The sequence below is a fragment of the Coenobita brevimanus genome, chromosome 80 (assembly GCF_032717465.1).
Source record: "Coenobita brevimanus isolate Jiangsu-jjx chromosome 80, ASM3271746v2, whole genome shotgun sequence".
Lineage (NCBI taxonomy): Eukaryota > Metazoa > Arthropoda > Malacostraca > Decapoda > Coenobitidae > Coenobita > Coenobita brevimanus.
Window position 1 is genome coordinate 46,854,337 of NC_137033.1, and position 20,061 is coordinate 46,874,397.

The 20,061-nt window shown below is 42.2% G+C and overlaps 1 non-coding gene across 1 annotated transcript; it reads right to left on the reverse strand.

The window, feature by feature from the left end:
- Positions 1 to 227: 227 nt before the first annotated feature.
- LOC145409420 (5S ribosomal RNA) lies at positions 228 to 346 on the reverse strand. Its single transcript, XR_013899084.1, has one exon. It is a non-coding gene; the product is annotated as a 5S ribosomal RNA (ribosomal RNA).
- Positions 347 to 20,061: the final 19,715 nt, after the last annotated feature.

Below are 20,061 nucleotides of genomic sequence, written 5' to 3' on the forward strand. Positions count from 1 at the left end.
CCTTTTTCAAAACCTTGATGGTAACTTAAAACGTTTTAAAGTGTTCAATACGTTGAATACTAAATTTGGCAGTACTGTAACAAGAATTTAAATAAGGCATTGCATAGAGGTTCATTCATTCATTGCCAGACGCCATGTATCCCAAACGGGGTGGCCAACGGCTTAGAGTTAATTGTTTTACAGGGAGGGGCACTAATCCTCCACCAACCCCACTTGACAAGTAGGGATGCCAACAGCATCTGGTGTTCCCAGGCGGTCACCCATCCAAGTACTAACCAGACCCAACGTTGCTTAACTTCGCTGATCGGACGGGAAGCGGTGTACTCAACGTGGTATGGCCGTTGGCACTTAATATGTACAAGTTAACGTGACTGATAAGGAAAGAACCCAATCACTTCCCTAGATTACGACACACACCATTTGCTGTACTGTCCAGGTCCCTACATCACATAATATATAAATGTGAACAGGCAGGAATAAAGAGCATGCCGTAGTACCCAGCATTTTTACGCTCTACATATCTTACACGATCACTTAAACGATAATCATGACGAAGCCTAAACTACATACTACTGGACGAGCAGGACAATTAGTGCGCTCTTTGCACACACACACACACACACACACACACACACACACACACACACACACACACACACACACACACACACACACACACACACACACACACACACACACACACACACACACACACACACACACACACACACACACACACACACACACACACACACACACACACACACACACACACACACACACACACACACACACACACACACACACACACACACACACACACACACACACACACACACACACACACACACACACACACACACACACACACACACACACACACACACACACACACACACACACACACACACACACACACACACACACACACACACACACACACACACACACACACACACACACACACACACACACACACACACACACACACACACACCAAGCTGCTGAAATACCGTTTTCACTGAATACAAGAAAATTATTTTGTGTTGTGGGAGACGTGGCAGGATACAAAGCTCCGGCCCTCACACCATTATGTGTGTGCATGTGCGTGTGCGTGCATGACCGCACGCAATGATTGGTTGATTGGTTGGTCAGTCGTCTGTCAGTTAGCTGGTCTATCTGTTAGTTGGTCAGTCGTCAGTCTGTCAGTTGGTCGCTGGTTTGTTCGTCGGTCTGCCTGTCTGTCTACTTGATGGTCTGTTGGTTAGTTGGTCTGTTGGTTAGTTAGTCTGTTGGTTGATCTGTCAGCGGTTGGTCTGTTGGTGGGTTGGTCTGTTGGTCGGTTGGTCTGTTTATTTGTTGACTTGCCGGCCTGTCAGCCTGTTAGTCAATTGGTTTGTAGGTTTTGTCAGTCCGTCAGGTGGTCGGTCTGTCGGTCGATCAGTTTGTCAGTCTGGCGGCCATTCAATTGACCTGTCAGTCTGTTGGTCGGTCTTACAATTGGTAGTTGCATTTCAAGGTCTGTTGGTCAGTCAGTCTCTCAGTCTGTCATTCTGTCGGTTGATCTGTCGGTAGGTCTTTCAGTTTGTTGGTCGATACTTTGGTCGTTGTGTCCGCATCGCCTGTGCTTCACATTTGTACGTCACTGTTTGATCTGCTGTCCAGCCCTGTCATGCAATGCTTTATTCATTATTAACTCATATACTTACAGTCCATTCTTGTGTCTCGCCACTGCTCTTAGCGCTCCTGACACTTTCTTCGTTGCACGTTTTGCTTCTTTTCGTCCTCCACACTTCAGTCTCTGGTAAAAACACTGTGTAATATCTGAACACCTGCACGATTTCCATTTCTGTTCCACTGAGTCCCAACCAACAGTTCACTGCGGCTCTTTAAAATTTCCTTTTGCTCATCCTTACACTGAAATGCACATTAAGTCTCACACGCACAGTTCTAAGTACCAGTGCTTGCAACTTCGACTCATCATTAGCTGTTGGTACTGTATCAGCTGCAGACTGAGGTGCAGACAGTTCCCATTCAATACTTCCTTTCTTCAGAACCACTGCACTACCAAGAATATTTTTTTTTCTCTCTCTCTTTCACCACTCCATCCATATATACACACTAAATGGCCGTGGTCAAATGATACTTTTGTTTTAGTCAACACCCAGTGCACCATCCACCCTCTCAGGTGTTTTTATTCCATTATAAGTACTTTGGTTACCTAACATTCAATCAGCAAACTCCTAGTATCCCATACAATGTACCTACCTATCTACTCTGTCACACTACGTTTTCTCCAAGTAACCGGCAGGTATGTTCTGAATTTTCACTGCAGTGATGATTAAAGAGAAGATTTATACCTATATATCGACACTGTGCTCAGGACAATACAACAGTTTCGTCCTATGAAAAATTATCCTCACAATAAACACAAGATCAGTAATTAATTTTTTACTTTATTTTTCTGTACATCCGACCCGGGGCATAGGTTTTAACAGCTCGAAACCTAAGGCCCAGCAGTTCTCCTACATACCATACACCTCCACGTGTGGCCATTATGGCGCAAACACTCAATGTCCTTTTGAATACCTGCTGGGGCTGTCTGTACAGGACTTCTGTATTGGTATTAGCGGGGGTGTTTTTACGACATATAGGCGGATTTAATGGTAGAACAATAAGCCTACTTTAATGAAATTCGGAATCTTTAATCTGTTCCCTACTCCACCCGGGATTCAAACCCGCGTCCACTGAAACAACATATCAGCATAGCAATATAATGTAATGTTCATTACACACACACACACACACACACACACACACACACACACACACACACACATTACGATACTTCTTTCCCATTTTAAAGAAAATCGCCGGGAATGGTAAGAATTTAGTAAAAGTCACTGATCTGTAATGGATGAACACAAATTAGTGGAACTTTGATGATGTGCTTTAGTTTCTGTAAGCATAATATGTAACAGTGAACTAAATTAATCGTATAGGAGGTGAACTCGTACATTGAACAATATATCCGTTATTGTTACACTAAAAGTTTTCTTATTTTCAACTGCTCGTAAGTATACAGTTCATAATCATCGACATCTCCATCATCAACATACGCATCACCGTCCTTCTTCTCCTCTTCCTCACCACCGTCGTCGTCATCATCGTAATATTCTTCCTCCTCCTCCTCCCTCCCATCATCATCATCATCATCATCCTTGTCGTCGCCAGCGTCAATCATAATTTTATCCCACGAGCGCAAATTGAGCACAGAGGATCCGAAAATGTAGAATACATTAGCAGGAGGCCAACAGTCAGCGTGCCAACTAAAATGGACTGCACTTCCATTCACTCATGACTCAACCATTTCCAAAATCCCGGCATATTCCATTAAATCTCCTCAGATCGAGGACGTATTACCTCGTACAGTTCCTGTTCCCTGATGATATTATTCATATCAGGCGAGGCTTTTAGGATTATAGAAGGATTAATGGAATTAATTTTATTCATAAACCACTACTGTAGGATATATATATATATATATATATATATATATATATATATATATATATATATATATATATATATATATATATATATATATATATCATCAGCCGTTTGAGTAGCCGTTTGAGTGTCCACTGCAGGACCGGCCTATCCCGACCGAAGTGGGGACGATACAGCCAGTGTATCTACCAAGTGGCTTATGCTGTCTAGTAGATATTGTATGTAGGGTGAGAAGTGCTTGTAAGTGTAATTGTAGTGTTGGAGTGGCTTTGGATGTGTGTGTAGTTTGTGAACCAAGTGTAATCGGCCCGCGCAAGCCGACTGGGTGCAAGCATACTTTATAGTATGCGACACCGGTTCAACCACAGCACCCCTTATGTCCGCCAAGCAGTACATGGCCAGAAGAATGCTCCCAAAGTTTATTACCCTGGCGAGGCGCGAACTCCCGTTCTTCAGTATACGAAAACGCACACTTTACCACTGTACCACAGAGGCTCCATATATATATATGTTATATCAGCACGCGAGTGAACAAAAAAATAATCTGATAAACTATCAAGCACGACGAATCATTGTCATCACCACCACCACCATCACCATAGTCATCGATATCACAGTGATCAAGAGTGTACTTTCGCTACTTAGATGTGGTAAGGCAATGTATGTAGGGATGTCTCCGACGCACCCAATACACTTAACAAGCAAAATTCTTCCTAACTCACAAACACAAGTGTATAAACCATCATAAACATCTTGTTGTGATCTTTGACCTATGCTGTTCTACACAACTCCAGAAATAGCTAAAGCATACCATTAAAACACAATGAACAAAATCAAATCCGCTTTCTTTCTTTCTTCCATTCTTTCTTCTTCTACTTCATCTTCTTCTTCTCCTTCCTCTTCCTCCTCCTCCTCTTCTTCTTCGTCTTCTTCTTCTTGTTTCTTCTTCTTCTTCTTCTTGTTTCTTCTTCATCTTGTTTCTTCTTCTTCTTCTTCTTGTTTCTTCTTCATCTTGTTTCCTCTTCTTCTTCTTCTTTCTTTCTCCTCCTCCTCCTCCTCCTCCTTCTCTTCCTTCTCTTCCTCCTCCTCTTCCTCCTCCTCCCCCACCACCTCGAATTGCCAAACAAAAATCTGATGTGCCCTCATTTAATCAACATTCAGGCTTTTGCGTGTCTTAGCTCCACCACAGGTGATAATATCTACACCAACCTGCTCCATCTAATAAAGTTCCACAGGTTACGCTTGTTGAGGAAGACTATTTATTCGACTGCTACACTAGTTTCCAACTCAATGGCTTCTGTATTTATTAAAATAGTTTGGCGTTCTCCTCGGGCAGAAGGAGTTTGAAACCAGGATGCAACCCTTACAATGTTATCTCCATAATTATTTTACCAGTCCAGATCTATTCCTCCTCAGTTTCAGTCTCGTTTCGTCGTTGCCAGTATCTTGCATCTTCACATTCACTTAAAATGTCAATCCATTTCCTATATATATTAACAGGTTGCAATTACAACCTGTCGTTACTGCATACAGAACTGAGTCAACCATCGTGACAGGAAAAAGTTAAAGTTCACTATCATCCCCACTGCGATAGGTTGGGGAGTGTGGATCTAATGGGGAATGCGTCATAATTACCTGAGTGTCACACATCTTTTATACCTGCAGTGTCTAGGTGGATTGCAGCCCCACACAGATGAGGGTGCTTTACTGTAGGATATAATTATTCATATCATCTTCCTGGCTTTCTTTGCCTCCTCATATCTAGAATTCTACTTACATAAACACAAATCACCTCTTCTGCCGGTATCCATACTCTCAAAGGACATACGAGTATTATTAAAGACAGCTCAACAGGTTTCCTAGTCATTACATTTCAGATTACAAATTCTCTTATCTTCTCCCACCTACGCATCCACGATATTTTCCTGAAGTCGCCTTCCCAAGTTTAGATTATTCATATTTCTTCCATACCACTCTTTTGCATTAATACATCCACATCCAGTTCCCTTGTAATATATTTGTTCATTTCTTATTTCGTATCAGTGTACTCGTATTCATTAAAACTGCCAAAATTCTCCCAAACCTTTTCACATTACTTCCTTTTCTTTATTGTCCCAGAACTAAACTGCTTAAACTTCCACCAGTTCAGCTCGTATTCTGTTCAGCAACACATCAGACTGGGAGTCATTTGCTCATTCAAAAACTACTGTTTATTTTTATCTGCTTTAACTTTTACATATTGCTCTTAACGCACATCTACAAAACTCAGAACCATTCGGCAAAGGTCCCAAACACAAGAAGTAGCTCAACATGATCTGAACGTTTTACATTTCATATATTCCATTTTTCACTGCCCTTCACCACCTTTTACTTTTTTTACTTTCTTGATTAACTTAGTCAACTCTGGAACTGTCTACATCAGTCTTTGTTCCTCACTGTTTATCAGTCGCATTATCTTAAACACTGTGCCACGAAATGAATGTATCTTGAATTTGTTTTTCTCTTCATTCAATTCTCTTTGGGACGAACAGTATTTTCGGGTTGTCAGATTTTTATCCTTTATAAAAAAAAAAAAGGTGTCACTTTATTAGATATGTGGGTACATCGTACACCCTTGTAACACTCCAGTACTGATGCTGAACCATTCACTATCCATCACATGCATCATCAACAACACATTCTGTTCAACATTTTCTATCACAACAAATAGAGATAAAAATTGCCCAGTGAATTCACCTTTCAAAGAGAAATTAATACAAATCTCTTCATCCTCTCGTAAATTTGGAAAGAATGGATGGTCTTAATAAAAAATACGCAGAGTTCATCCTTTCCTGAAAGCGTTTAACTTATATGGCCAGTTTGTGTTAGGAAAAATGTGGAATACTATTATAGGTTATCCACACCCAGCTTAAGATATAGCTTTCAGTTAGATTCAGAAACTAATACAATAAAGCATTATGCGTATGGACAACGGGAACATTTAAGTTTTCTCATTTCGAAGCTCAAAGACCAATTTTCCCCCTGTCCCTCTGAAAAATATTTATCAGGTTAAGAAATAAGCCGTTACAATATGTGTGGCGAACTATCTGCAGGCGTAATAAAAAGCGAGTGAGGAGTCCAATATTATTAGTTTGAACTCCAGGGCAGCCCCGGGGGATGGATGACAGGCACATGACTAGGTAGGAAGGCAGAGAAGAGGAGAAGGCAAGTGGAGAAGGAGGGAGTAAGGCAGGAGGGTAAGGAGTGAGGGAGAAAGGGTGGCAGGCAGGCAGGAAAGGCAGGCACGTAGGTAGGAGGCAAGTGAGTGTGGAGGGGAGGGAGGCAGGTAGACAGAAGACAGGGATAGGAGGAAAGGAATGAGGCAGGAAGGTCGGGAGTGACAGAATGAGGCAAGCATACAAGGAAGGAAGAAAGGGAGGAGGAGGATGTAGAACGGCGGGGAGGGAAGGAGAGAGGGAGGAAGGCAGATGCGAAGGAGGGTTGGGAGTGAGGTAGGCATGTTGGCAGAAGGGAAGGAAGGCAGAAGGGAAGGAAGTGAGGCAGGCAGGCAAGCAAGCAGGCAGAAGGGGAGAGAGTGAGGTAGGCAGTCGGGCCGAAGAGGAAGGAGTGAGGCAGGGCGCCGGGCAAGAGGGAAGGGGATGAGGCAGACAGACAGGCAGGAACAAAATTAGTGAGCATGGAGGAGGTAAAAGAGTAGAGCGAAATGGAAACCTAATGGGGTGGAGGAAAGGAAAACAGTAACAAGTGAAGAAATGAAGGGATAAGAAATTAAAAATACACAGTAATAAAAGGAAAGCAACGAGTAGGAAAATAATTACAGGTGGAAATAAACGAAGCCAAACAAAGAGAAAACAGGAAAGAAAGCGAGAGGAGGGAGTGGGAAAGGGGGTATGTAGACAAAGGAAAAAATGAAAGGGTGGAAGGATGTTGACGAAAACGTAGATACAAAAAAGGTAAACGGGATAAGAGGAAATTACCGAAGCAGGGAGTGAGGGAGATAATTAAAAATAATTAGGAAACTAGAACGATGGGAAGAATTATACATGATGGAAGACGCAGAAGAAATAACATGCAAATTGAAAGATAGGAAAAAGAAAAAGGAGTATCGAAGGAGAGAGAGAGAGAGAGAGAGAGAGACAGAGAGAGAGCAGGGAAGAACTGTGTGCAAGAAAAGACAGAAGAAAAGGAGGAAATAATCGAAGCAGAAAAGAGGCAGATGCAAAAATCAGATGAATATCGGATGAAGGGACGATTTATGCATCATGGAAAACATAGGCAAATACCTGTGGAAGAAAACGAAAGTTGATAAGGAGAAAAAGCAACAAAACAGGGAGGGAAAAACACAAAAGAAATGAAGGAAAAAATATGCGTGATAGAAAACACAGAGAAAAGGGAACAAGAAAACACGGCTGTGGAGACAAATTCCAAGATAAGGAAAACAGGAGAAGTAGTAATCAGTGAAAGAAAGAAAGAAGAAAACACAGAAACAGGAAGAATACGGGAAGATTTATGCATCAATAGCAATAGTGAGTCAGAATACCAATTTCACAAAAATACATAGACATACGAGTAATGTAGAGAAGGAAGAAGAAAACATGGAAAGAAGTATGAGACTGAGCAAGAATGTAAAAACACACATAGGAGAGAGGAAGAAGGATAACACAAAGGTAGAGGGGAAAGAATATTATCAGATATTGGTACAGATGTGGATAAGTAAAAGAAAAAAAAAAGGAAAGAAAAAAATCAATGAAGCCAGGAAGGGAAACATAGAGGAGAAGAGGAAAGAACGACGGCTGGTCATCCATACCTGTAAACAGTAGGAAGAAAGAGGAAGAACATAAGCAAAGAGCAATATAAACGGAATAAAGAGGGGGAACAAGGAGCAAGGATATCAAAGAAACAGGAAGGAAGGAAGACTGAATCAAGTCTGGAATTATGCATACAGGAAAACAGTGATCAGGAAGAGAAAAAAACGAGAAGACGTAGGCACAAACGTAGATAAGAAAGAGAGAAAAACGAACGGAAAAAAGGGAACTGAGCAGGGAAGAAAAACACGTGAAGAGAGGCATCGTGAAAGTGAGAAAGAACAGAATTTTACATGAAGGGCATGTGAAGGATAAAACAGGGGACCGAGAGAGAGAGAGAATGGGGTAAACTTTTACCTCCATGAATAATAATAAAAAGAAAAAGAAGATGAAGACGAAGACAAAGAAGAATAAGAATAAAGATAAAAATAATAATTCATACCAGTTTGGGAAGAGGCGTGTAGTTGGCTCGGTCTGTTTACCTTGTAAGCTGGTAACTATTTAATAATTCAACTCTCTCTCTCTCTCTCTCTCTCTCTCTCTCTCTCTCTCTCTCTCTCTCTCACTTTATCTGTGTATCTGTCTATTATTCATTCATTCATTTAGTTTCTCTCTCGCCGTTTCCCTACCACACACATTGTACCGATGAATCAAGTTACTCGATCTTTGAAACGACTAAAAATTCAGGGTTTAATACAGATAATCAGTGGATCTGCCCTTACTTTAGTTTACGAACTTAGTCCTGAGTGGGTTAATGTTTTCTTGGTTACACAAGCTCAGTGATTATCTTCCACGGCAACAAAAGATCACAAGATTATGATTCCTGCAGCACCTCTCAGACCTTCAGTATCTTCTCGGATGATTGGAGCTCCCCCTCCAAAGGTGCATCCTCCAGTGACAGTTAAGACCCGGAAAATGAAGGAGTCGAGAGTAGAGGAGCCCAGATGTAGTAGCGGAACTCACTGTGGTTCAGACCTGCTTCAAAAGTCCCATTTTATCTCATGGAGCAAACAGACTCTTACCGATATATGTATCACTGTATGTACGCTGTACACAAAGATGATTATTCAAACGAATCAGCAGTAAGCGACTCTCCTGGGCATTGTGCAGTTATTTGTAATGAAGTTCACTAGACAGCAGTAGTTCAGTAAACAGTGGACATAATGAATTACAGAGTTGCATTTGTGTACCAGACTACAAGAAACCCGTCCACTGACTGAAATCCTCTCTAGCAATCCACCGGGTACAAGTACTTCATCGAACTACCTGCATAACCGCTCACTATGGTACAGCGTTTTTCAAGCAACAAATAAGTGGACAGTTCACATAATTCCATTCCAGTGTCTCCTGAACCCTTTCAGGTGCAGTCAGGCGTGAAAGTCTTTCCCAGGACACTAATGCAGTAATAAGGTCAAACGAAAAAGTCCTTCTTAGACACTGCTGTCACCCAAGAACCCAAGCGGCCACAGCAGCTCCACTGAATCGAAAACAAAAATCTTTGTATCTTGGCTACAGAAGATTTCAGTTTTTTGTCGGCAGTCTGGCATCATCACTGCGCCTTCTAGGCAAAGACGTAACCCATTCAGGTTGCATACTCTTTATGCATTGGTGCATACTGGTATATTCCGGTCACACAAAAACAGCCTCACCCGGACGCAGCTTTTCGGTCATTATGTCTCTTACAAATAACAGGTCTCGTGTCAGCTGACATATCTAACCCTGAGGTCAAGAGAGTTAATCATTTAGCCAAGTAACACTTTCAAATACAGGCAGACCTCTCCAGCACATAAACTCCGATTTCACTCTAAGAATACTTACTGATTGTTTCAGCAGCCTTTACTGTACATTTGTCAATAATAGATCAACTGGGGACTGTAAACCAAAGTGCTCTCCAGTATCAGTATCCACAGTTGTTAAGCGTCTCATACTCATTTTCTTCACTCTTCAGTCATTTCTAACTATTTACCATATCCTTCTTCCTTTTTTCCTACTCCTCATCTCTACATTCTCTCATGTTCTTCCTTCATCTCTCCCTTCATTCTTCATTCCTTCCTCCTCTCCTCGATCATCTTTTTATCTCTCCTTACATGTTCTCACTCTCCCCTCACCTTCTCTTGTCACGCTCGTCTGTCTTATCTTCTCCTTTCCTCGTCCCTCTCTTCTCCTTTTCATCTCTTTCATCTTTCTTATCTTCTCTCCCCCTTTCCTCCTTTCCTCCCTCATCCTCTGTCTTCCTCGTCCCTCTTAGTCATATTTCTTTTTCTCATTTCCTCCCTCCTTCCTCCAGCCTTGTATACCAGTCTCTCTCTCTCTCTCTCTTTCTCTCTCTCTCTCTCCCTCTCTCTCTCTCTCTCTCTCTCTCTCTCTCTCTCTCTCTCTCTCTCTCTCTCTCTCTCTCGCATATATATATATATATATATATATATATATATATATATATATATATATATATATATAGATAGATATAGATAGATTTCTTCCTTTATTTCGTTCTCTTCATTCGGTCTTGTTCTCCCATTTTCCTTCTTTCTCTCTTTTCTTTTCTCTTATCTTCATTCCTCCTCTATCATGTTTTTTTTTTCTTGTTTCTATCCCTCCACACATTCTCTTGCTTCCCTCTCAGCCTCCTCTTCGTTCCCTTCATATATCTCTCCCTACCTCCTATCCTCCATCCTCCCCTCCTCCTCTTCTCTCCTGCTTCCCTCCTTACTTTTTTCAATACTTTTTTCTCCTTCCACTTTGTGCCTTTCATTTCTCCCTCCTTTCCCTCTTTCCTCTCATCTCCTCCATTTTCTTTCTTCACTTCCGTTCCTCCTCCCTCACTCTCTTTCCACCTGTATCCACTTTTCTCTCTACTTTTCATTTCTTCCTCCTCCCTTCATCATCCCTTCCTCCCCATTCCCTCCTTATTCCTCCTCTCTTTCTTGTCCTTCATATATAAGCACCTCCTACCTCTCTGACCCTCCCAATTAGCGTATATTCTCTCTCTCTCTCTCTCTCTCTCTCTCTCTCTCTCTCTCTTTACCTACCTACCAACCTACCTACCTACCTACCTACCTACCTAGCTCGCCACACTTGCCACGCCACCGTCCCCCTTCTTCCATCGTCGGCTGGGTATAACGGGATGAACACCGACCCGAGATTTGTACCTGTGCGGCTTGATTAAATAAGGGGAAAGGGAGAGGGGAAGGATGGAAGGACGGAGGGAAGGGAAAGGGAACAAACATATGGTAGGGTGCGAGGGAATAGGAGACGATGGGAAAGATGAAGAGATAGTGGAAGAGGGAGGGAGGATGCAGGATGAATCACAAGGAAGCATAATATGTGCATGAAGGGGGATTAAATCGAAGAGTGAGTCTGTGGGAGCAAAGGATGTGACAGAAAGAGGCATGAAGGGAAGAGAGGATAGGACGGATGGGAAAGAAAAAAGAGACATGGGAAAGTGTGAAGGGGAATAAAACAAAATGGAGAATGAAAGAGGGAGAGTAAATTTAAGAAATGGATGAAGACTAAGAGACGGGAGAGGAGGAGAGAGATGATGTGACAGATGGAAAGGGGAAATTTAGAATTTGAGAGTAAGGAAAAAGTGGAGGAGGATGAAGAAAGAGTGAGTGACTGAATTAATGAGAAGGCATGATACTGGCAGCGAACTGGTCACAAAAGGGGGATGCGATGAATAGGAAAAGAGTTACATAAGAAACAGTGTGACAGGGAATGGAGGGAAGGGGGAATAGAAAAGAAGTCAGTGTCTTTAAGACTTGAGCAAGAATGAAAAAGTGAACGAGGTAGAAAAAGGTGGAATGCTGGTAAAGAGGGAAAAGGAAATATATGGCAGAGTGTGAGTGAGAAACAAAAAACAAAAAAAAAAATCTAGTGTGTATCAGTAAAATGAAAATGTGATAGGAAGTATGTGAAAGTAATTTTACAAGAAAGTTACAGAAAATACAGATAGTGTGAGAAACTGATACAGAATGAAAGTGATATACATTTTAAGATACAGTGGAAAGGGTGATAATTAAAAAGAAACATATATAAACACGTAAGGGGGAATGGAGGAATACACGATAAGAGCAAGTGAGTAACTTTGTGCTATTTGTGATATTTTAATAAAATTTCAGAGAATCGAAGGCAAGGAAGGAAGAGATGTTATAAGAAGACATGTAGAAGAGCGTAAGAGGGAATGCAGAAATATATGAAAATATTGAGTTTATGAATATACGGAAAGTAAGAGACGTGAGCTGTAATGGAGGGGCGATTGGGTGAGTGAATGAATGAATGAGTGAGAATAGAAGAATAAAAACTGATAAAGAATGGAAAACATGGAAGGGTGAAATGATAAAAGCTTTAGACGGAAAAGACAAGGAAGCATAGTGAAGGAAGTCAGGGGAAATGAAGAAAGCGTAAATTGGAGTTGGTGCTCAGACAGCACAGCGAGGTTACTCCCTAACTTTCATCTTCACCTTTGACTCTGACCTTTGATCGACCTCCACCAAACTTATATAACTTCTTCGTAGATCCAAACACAAATGCATGTGTCAGTTTTGATCCGAATCAGATCATGCAATATTGAGATGTATTAACATTGTTACATAGCCTATGATTTCATCATCCTTTGTGTAATTTTAACGTACAGTATGCTGCATGTTTGATCACGAGCGTGTTCTACCTCACTCCCCCCCTTCTACCGTTATAGTAGGGTAAGTCGTTCTTTCTGTTGTTCAGAGCGGGATTGTCAACTCTTTGTCCCCATGGCTTCATTTGCGCGTCCTTCTCACAAGTTGTATCAAGCTCTGCCGGCCCCTATATAATGAGCTCTGTCTCTGCATTATTGCCACTTAGATCTACTCCTCATTTTGTTCACATCTCTGTCCTCCCATGTACAGTCATTATTGTGAGTGCTCAGAAAGTCTCCAACCATCTAGCAGCTGTGTAATTTGAGTATAAGTGTTATTGCATTTTGTTCTTGTACTGTATAGCATAAGGTGTTAATTCGTAGGCCTAGTGAGGTTTTTGTCATTCATGTAGGGTTCTTGTTGTCAGCCATCATTAATAATATTTTGTATCTGTAATAATATATCTTGCATTCACTGAGTATTATCTGGTATCTCATTTTAACAGGGCTGACTTAGATAAATATACTCTTGCTAATTTCGTGTTAATAGAGGCTATTGCAGTTAACCATATATTTAACCTGTTTTTGCCATTACATTATCCTTATGAGTCCTGAATGTTTTGTTGTTAGTTTGAGCATTAAACTTTAACTTGTAATTTTACCTAACTCTTTTGTTTTGCACCTGGAACTTTACGGGACAGTAGTGATTTTTAGTATTCTCACTTAAAGTGTACATTATCTTTCTCTGTTCCGTAACATAAATTTGGCGACCTCTTATCAGGATATTCAGGATATTATCATAAGGATATTGCTTGATATTTTGTGACTGATTTATTCATGATGTCTACTATTACTACACTTGATGAAGCCAAAGATTTTTTGTCAAATGTGCAAACAGTGTGTGATGTAGAAAACAGAACAAAGAATGAACTTAAGCTTGTTGCTCAACAATTGGGAATTGCAGTTCACTCTCATCATTATAAAGATCAAATTGTTGGCATGATTAATAAAAGCTTGTTTAATGTAACTCCTCCAAATGAGCAAACGCAGATTGAATTAGCTAAGTTACAGCTAGCTCTGCAGGAGGCTCGTGTTAAGGAGGCTGAATTTCATGCACGTGCTAAGGAGGCTGAGTCTCAGGCTAAGGAGGCGGAGTCTCATGCTCGTGCTAAGGAGGCTGAGGCACAAGTTGAAATTGCTAGGATTCAGGCAGACCATGAGTATCGCATGAAACAAGGTGGAACTGGATCATCTAGCTCTGATGATTTTGATGTCGCTAAAAATGTTAAACTTGTCCCTCCTTTTAATGAATCTGATTTAACAAAGTATTTTCAGTTGTTTGAGAGGGTAGCTACAGGTTTTAATTGGCCCAAACAGTATTGGCCAGTACTCCTTCAAACTGTTCTCACCGGTAAAGCTCAAGTAACTTATGCATCTTTGCCTCAGGATCAATCTGATAATTTTGATGTAGTTAAGAGCTTGATTCTTAAGGCCTATGAGCTTGTTCCTGAAGCCTATAGAGTAAAATTTAGGACAACTTACAAGCAAGATAAGCAATCCCATGTTGAGTATGCAAATATCAAAGAAAATCTGTTAGAGCAGTGGTTAAATTCTAAGAATGTGGGTTCTGATTTTGGTAAATTTAAGCAGATGATTTTGCTGGAGGACTTCAAGAGGTGTGTTAATAAAGATGTAAGCCTATATCTTGATGAGAGAAGAATAGATAATTTGTCTGATGCTGCAGTTTTAGCTGATGAATATGTTCTCACTCACAAGAGATATTCTCAAGAAAAAAAGGAAAGCTGAGAGTAAGTACGTTGCCTCTACTCAGAGTACAGGTAACAGGAAAGAGAATAAAGATGATGTTTCTCAGGAAGTAAATACCAGCTCCACCTCTAGATTTCAGAAAAGTAAATGTACTTATTGTAGTAAGCTTGGTCATACTACGGATAAATGTTTCAGGAGACAGCGTGATGTGAACAAAAAGGAGTTTCTAAATATTCAGTCAATTGGTCTAGTGTCCACTCTTGAGAGTTCCCAGAATTCTTTAACTGAGTTAACTGAACCTGCTTTGAGGGGTAACTTAAATTCTCATGATGGAGCTCCTCTTTTGAGCAGTAACGTGGGTGACACTCTCAAGAGTTCATGTGCTAATTTCCTGTCTGATGGTTTTGTCAGTCCTCTGGACAATAATGACAGGAAATCAGTTCAAATATATCGTGATACAGGTGCTTGCCAATCCCTAATGCTGACCAGTGTTCTAGGCTCTAATGTTAATTCCTCTGATGAAACTGTAATCTTACAAGGTGTAGGGAATAATTACTTCTCTGTCCCTCTGTGCAGAGTGAATTTAGAGTCTGGTTTTGTTAATGGTTCCGTTATGGTTGGGTTGGTTGAGACACTCCCAATGTCAGGTGTAACTTTCTTAGTTGGAAATGATATTGGTGGAAGTCAGGTGTGACCAGCTCCTCAGTTGTCTAGTGAGCCAGTGGCTGCGGCCCGGGATTGTGATGTCCCTGATGTGTTCCCTGCATGTGCTGTCACTAGGGCTAAGTCTAAAGTTACTGGTGATTTAGAGGATAATGATGATGATGATGTTATCCTAGCTGACACTTTTCTTGCTAATTTGGACCACTCACCAGATGAGGCAGTACCCCGTAGTGTTGATAATTTGTCTCGTCAAGAGTTGGTTGAGTTGCAGGTTGCTGACCCTGAGTTGAAAGGTCTTGCTAACTCTGCTTGCAGTGAGGAAGAGTCAACTGGTGCTTCTACTTGTTATTATATAAAGTCAGGAGTACTTATGAGGAAGTGGAGACCCCCAACAGCATCAGCCGACTGTGAATGGGAGGTTGTACATCAAGTTGTCATCCCTCGTGTTTGTAGGCAGGATATCATTAGAGTGGCTCATGATTCCAGTTTGGCAGGACACCTTGGAGTGAGGAAGACTGTGGCACGCATTTTGAAACACTTCTACTGGCCAGGTATCTTCAGGGATGTTTCCTGGTATTGTAAGTCTTGTCACACCTGTCAAGTTGTGGGGAAGTGTAATCAGACCGAAAAGGTTGCACCTCTAGTTCCCATTCCTCCTTTTGAGGCGCCATTCACCCGTGTGTTGGTGGATATTGTGGGCCCTCTTCCTAAGACTTCTTCAGGATTTTCTTATGTGTTGACCCTGATTGATATGGCTACTCGTTATCCTGAAACCATTCCACTTACAAATATCTCAGCAAAGAACGTGGTTAAGGAAATGCTAGGGTTCTTCACAAAGTTTGGTCTGCCCAAGGAGGTACAGTCAGACCGGGGAAGTAATTTCATGTCAAACGTTTTCAAGCAGTCTCTGAAAGAGTTGGGCATCACCCAGATCACGTCTTCAGCTTACCATCCCCAGACCCAAGGAGCGTTGGAGAGATATCATCAAACACTCAAATCGATGCTCAAGAAATACTGTTTGGAACATCAGAAAGACTGGGATAAAGGTCTTCCATTCGTTGTGTTTGCTGCAAGAAAATCTCCAAATGAATCACTGGGCTTCTCACCCTTTGAACTACTGTTTGGCCATGAAGTAAGAGGACCCCTTAAGTTACTCAAGGAATGCTGGCTGTCGGAGGAAGATGACGTCAACCTGCTGGAGTATGTGATGAAGTTCAAAGAACGGCTGTCCACTGCTTTACAGCTGGCGAGAGAGAATTTAAGAGCTGCTCAGGAGAAGATGAAGACTTGGTATGATAATAAGTCCAGGTTACGCCACTTTCAGCCAGGAGATGAGGTTTTGATTCTGCTACCGGTGCATGGGCAACCTCTTCAAGCCAAGTTTAGTGGTCCTTATTTCGTGGAGAAGAAACTCAGTGATGTCAACTATGTCATCGCCACACCAGATCACTTTGTCACATCAACATGCTAAAGTTATATCACAGGCGGGACGAAAATAACCCAGTCTGCACTGTAGCTGTTCCACCCGAGTCTGCAAGTGAAGTTCTCCCATGCAGCATGAGCCTGAGTGATAGTTTGGGGAAGAATCCTGATATCATGTATGATCTCCAGTCTAAGCTTTCTCATCTACCTCCCGAGGAAAGGCAGGAGTTTTCGGCATTACTGCAGGAGTACCCGCAAGTGTTCCGTGCCACTCCAGGAAGAACCACTGTGTTGATACATGATGTCGATGTTGGAGACGCAAAGCCAATTAAATTGCCTCCTTACCGTGTGAACCCAGTGAAAGTTCCTCTCATCCAGAAGGAGCTTGGCTACCTGTTGGACCACAAGATGATTGAGCCCTGTCAGAGCGAGTGGAGTTCTCCTGTCACTCTAGTCCCTAAGCCAGGTGGGTCACAGCGGCTTTGCATCGACTACAGACGTGTTAATCAGATAACCAAAACAGACACTTACCCTCTCCCTCGTGTGGAAGATTGCATAGACAAGATCAGAAAGGCTAGGTACATAAGTAAGTTTGATTTGTTAAAGGGATATTGGCAAGTACCTATGACTGAACGTGCTAGGGAGATCTCATGTTTTGTAACACTTGGAAAGACTTTTGCATGTTCTGTAATGCCATATGGTATGAAGAATGCACCAGCCACATTTCAGAAGCTCATGAATGTTGTAACAGAGGGTTTGCCAGGGTGTGTTGTTTATATTGATGATGTATTAATCTTCAGCGACAACTGGAAAGATCACCTATGCCTTGTCAGTAAATTTCTTGAGCGTTTGGTTCAGGCTAATCTTGTAGCTAATTTATCAAAGTGTGAGTTTGGTCAAGCTAAAGTTCAGTACCTTGGGTACGTAATTTGTGATGGACATGTTGCGCCACCAGCAGCTAAGGTTCAGGTTATAAGTGATCTTCCCAGACCTATCTCTCTATCTATCTATAGCCCGACGCCCTAATCCCGCAAAGAGTGGCCGCAGACAAAACGCCTCCAGGTCACTCTGTTACCCACCATTTGACTCCCCTTCCCCCAACTCACCCCCCCCTCCCTCATATACCTCTCAACTCCATCCCTCCACCTCATCCTCGGTCTACCCCTCCCTCTCCCTCCCTCCACCTCACCTACATACACCCTCTTAGTCAGTCTTTCATTCTCCATCCTCTCCACATGTCCAAACCACCTCAGTGTATTTCTCCTAATCTTTTCAACCACATCCACATCTACCCCACAACGTTCCTTCACTTCTTCATTCGTCAACCTGTCCCTCCACGTCACTCCACATGCTCCTCTCAAGTAACTCATTTCCACTGCTCTCACTCTTGACTTGTTCCCTTCTTGCAAGGTCCACGCCTCGCTTCCATACGTCAGGGTAGGGATCACAATACCATCATGCAGTGACTTCTTAACTACCATACTCACCTCCCTATTTCTCATCACTGCTTTCAGTGTACCAACAACCTTCCTTCCCTGCTGTACCCTTTCATTTACTTCATCCCCCAAAGTTCCATCCTTACTCATCACACTGCCCAAGTACTTGAATGCACTCACATTCTCCATATCCTCACCATCCAACCTCACTGCACACTCTGTGACTTCATTCCTCTCAAACACCATAACTTTACTTTTGTTTACATTAACTTTCAGCTTCCTCCTCCTACACACTGTCCCAAATTCATTCACCAAACCTTGCAACTCCCATTCATCTTCACTCAACAATACTGTATCATCAGCAAACAGCAACACCGGAAGCTTCCAGATCTCACCCTCATTCATTAGGGCCAGCCCCACATCCACTGCCCTACCTTGAACCTCCTTTACAACCCCATCCATATATATATTAAACAGCCATGGAGACATTACACACCCCTGTTTCAGTCCCACATTGAGATCAAAGAACTCACTCAGCTCACCATCCACTCGCACCGTAGCCCTAGCTCCCTCATTTATACTCTTCACAGCACTCAACAATTTCCCCTCCACTCCATATATTCTTAATACCTTCCACATACCTTGCCTATCTATTCTGTCATAAGCTTTCTCCAAGTCCATGAAGGCAGCATACACTTTCCTTCCCTTCTCTAGATACTTCTCCACTAAACATCTTAGAACAAATATCTGGTCTACACACCCTTTTCCCTTCCTAAATCCCCCTTGTTCTTCTCCAACTAGCTCCTCTGTCATATGCCTAACCCTATCAATGAGTATTCTACCATATATTTTACCAGTCACACTAAGAAGGCAAATACCCCTATGGTTACCACATACTTCTCTCTCCCCTTTTCCTTTGTACAGAGGAACAATTATACCTGATTTCCAGTCCTCTGGAACCCTTCCCTCTTCCCAAGCCAATCTACACAACTTCCATATCCACTCCACAACAATCTCACCCCCATACCTAAGCATTTCACCACACACTCCATCAATTCCTGGGGCCTTTCCCAGCTTAATCTTCTTCATCGCTTCCACTACTTCCGACCTACTGATCTCTTCCTCCCTCCTCTCATCTCTTCTTCTCCCAGCCATTCCCCAACCACTTATACTCACACTGCTCTTACTCTCTACATTCAACAAATCCTCAAAGTGCTCCTTCCATCTCCTCACTTTCTCTTCTCCACCAACAATCTATTATTCCTATCCTTCACTCCCCTACTATTTCCCCTTTCACACTGCCTTACTTTCTTTATCTCCTTCCAAAACAATTTCTTACTCTCCCTCCATTTCACACTCAGATTCCTCCCAAACTCTTCATCCACTTTCTTCTTACTCTCCTTCACCAGTCTCTTAACCTTCCTTCTCCTGCTCACATATACCTCTCTCTTCTCTCTCTCATCTTCTCCCCTACCTCTACTCGCCAACCATTCACCATATGCCTTCTTCTTTTGTTCCACAGCTCGTTTCACCTCATCATTCCACCATGCTGTCCCTTGCACACCCTTGCATCTCCTCCTCACTCCACAAACCGCCTCACGCTGCGCTTATCTCTTCCGTGAATATCTTACATACGTCTTCCACCCCTTCCATCTGCTCTAGCTCATACCTTCCCAATCTTTCTTCCACTATGCTCTTATATTCTGTCCTTTTCTCACTATCTTGCAATTTCTCCACTCTTCTCACAGGAGCTGCTTCCTCCTGTCTTCCCCTTCGCCTCCTCAACCACTTTCTTTGCAGCTCTACCTTGGCCATCACTAAGTGATGGTCCGAGACTCCATTCCCC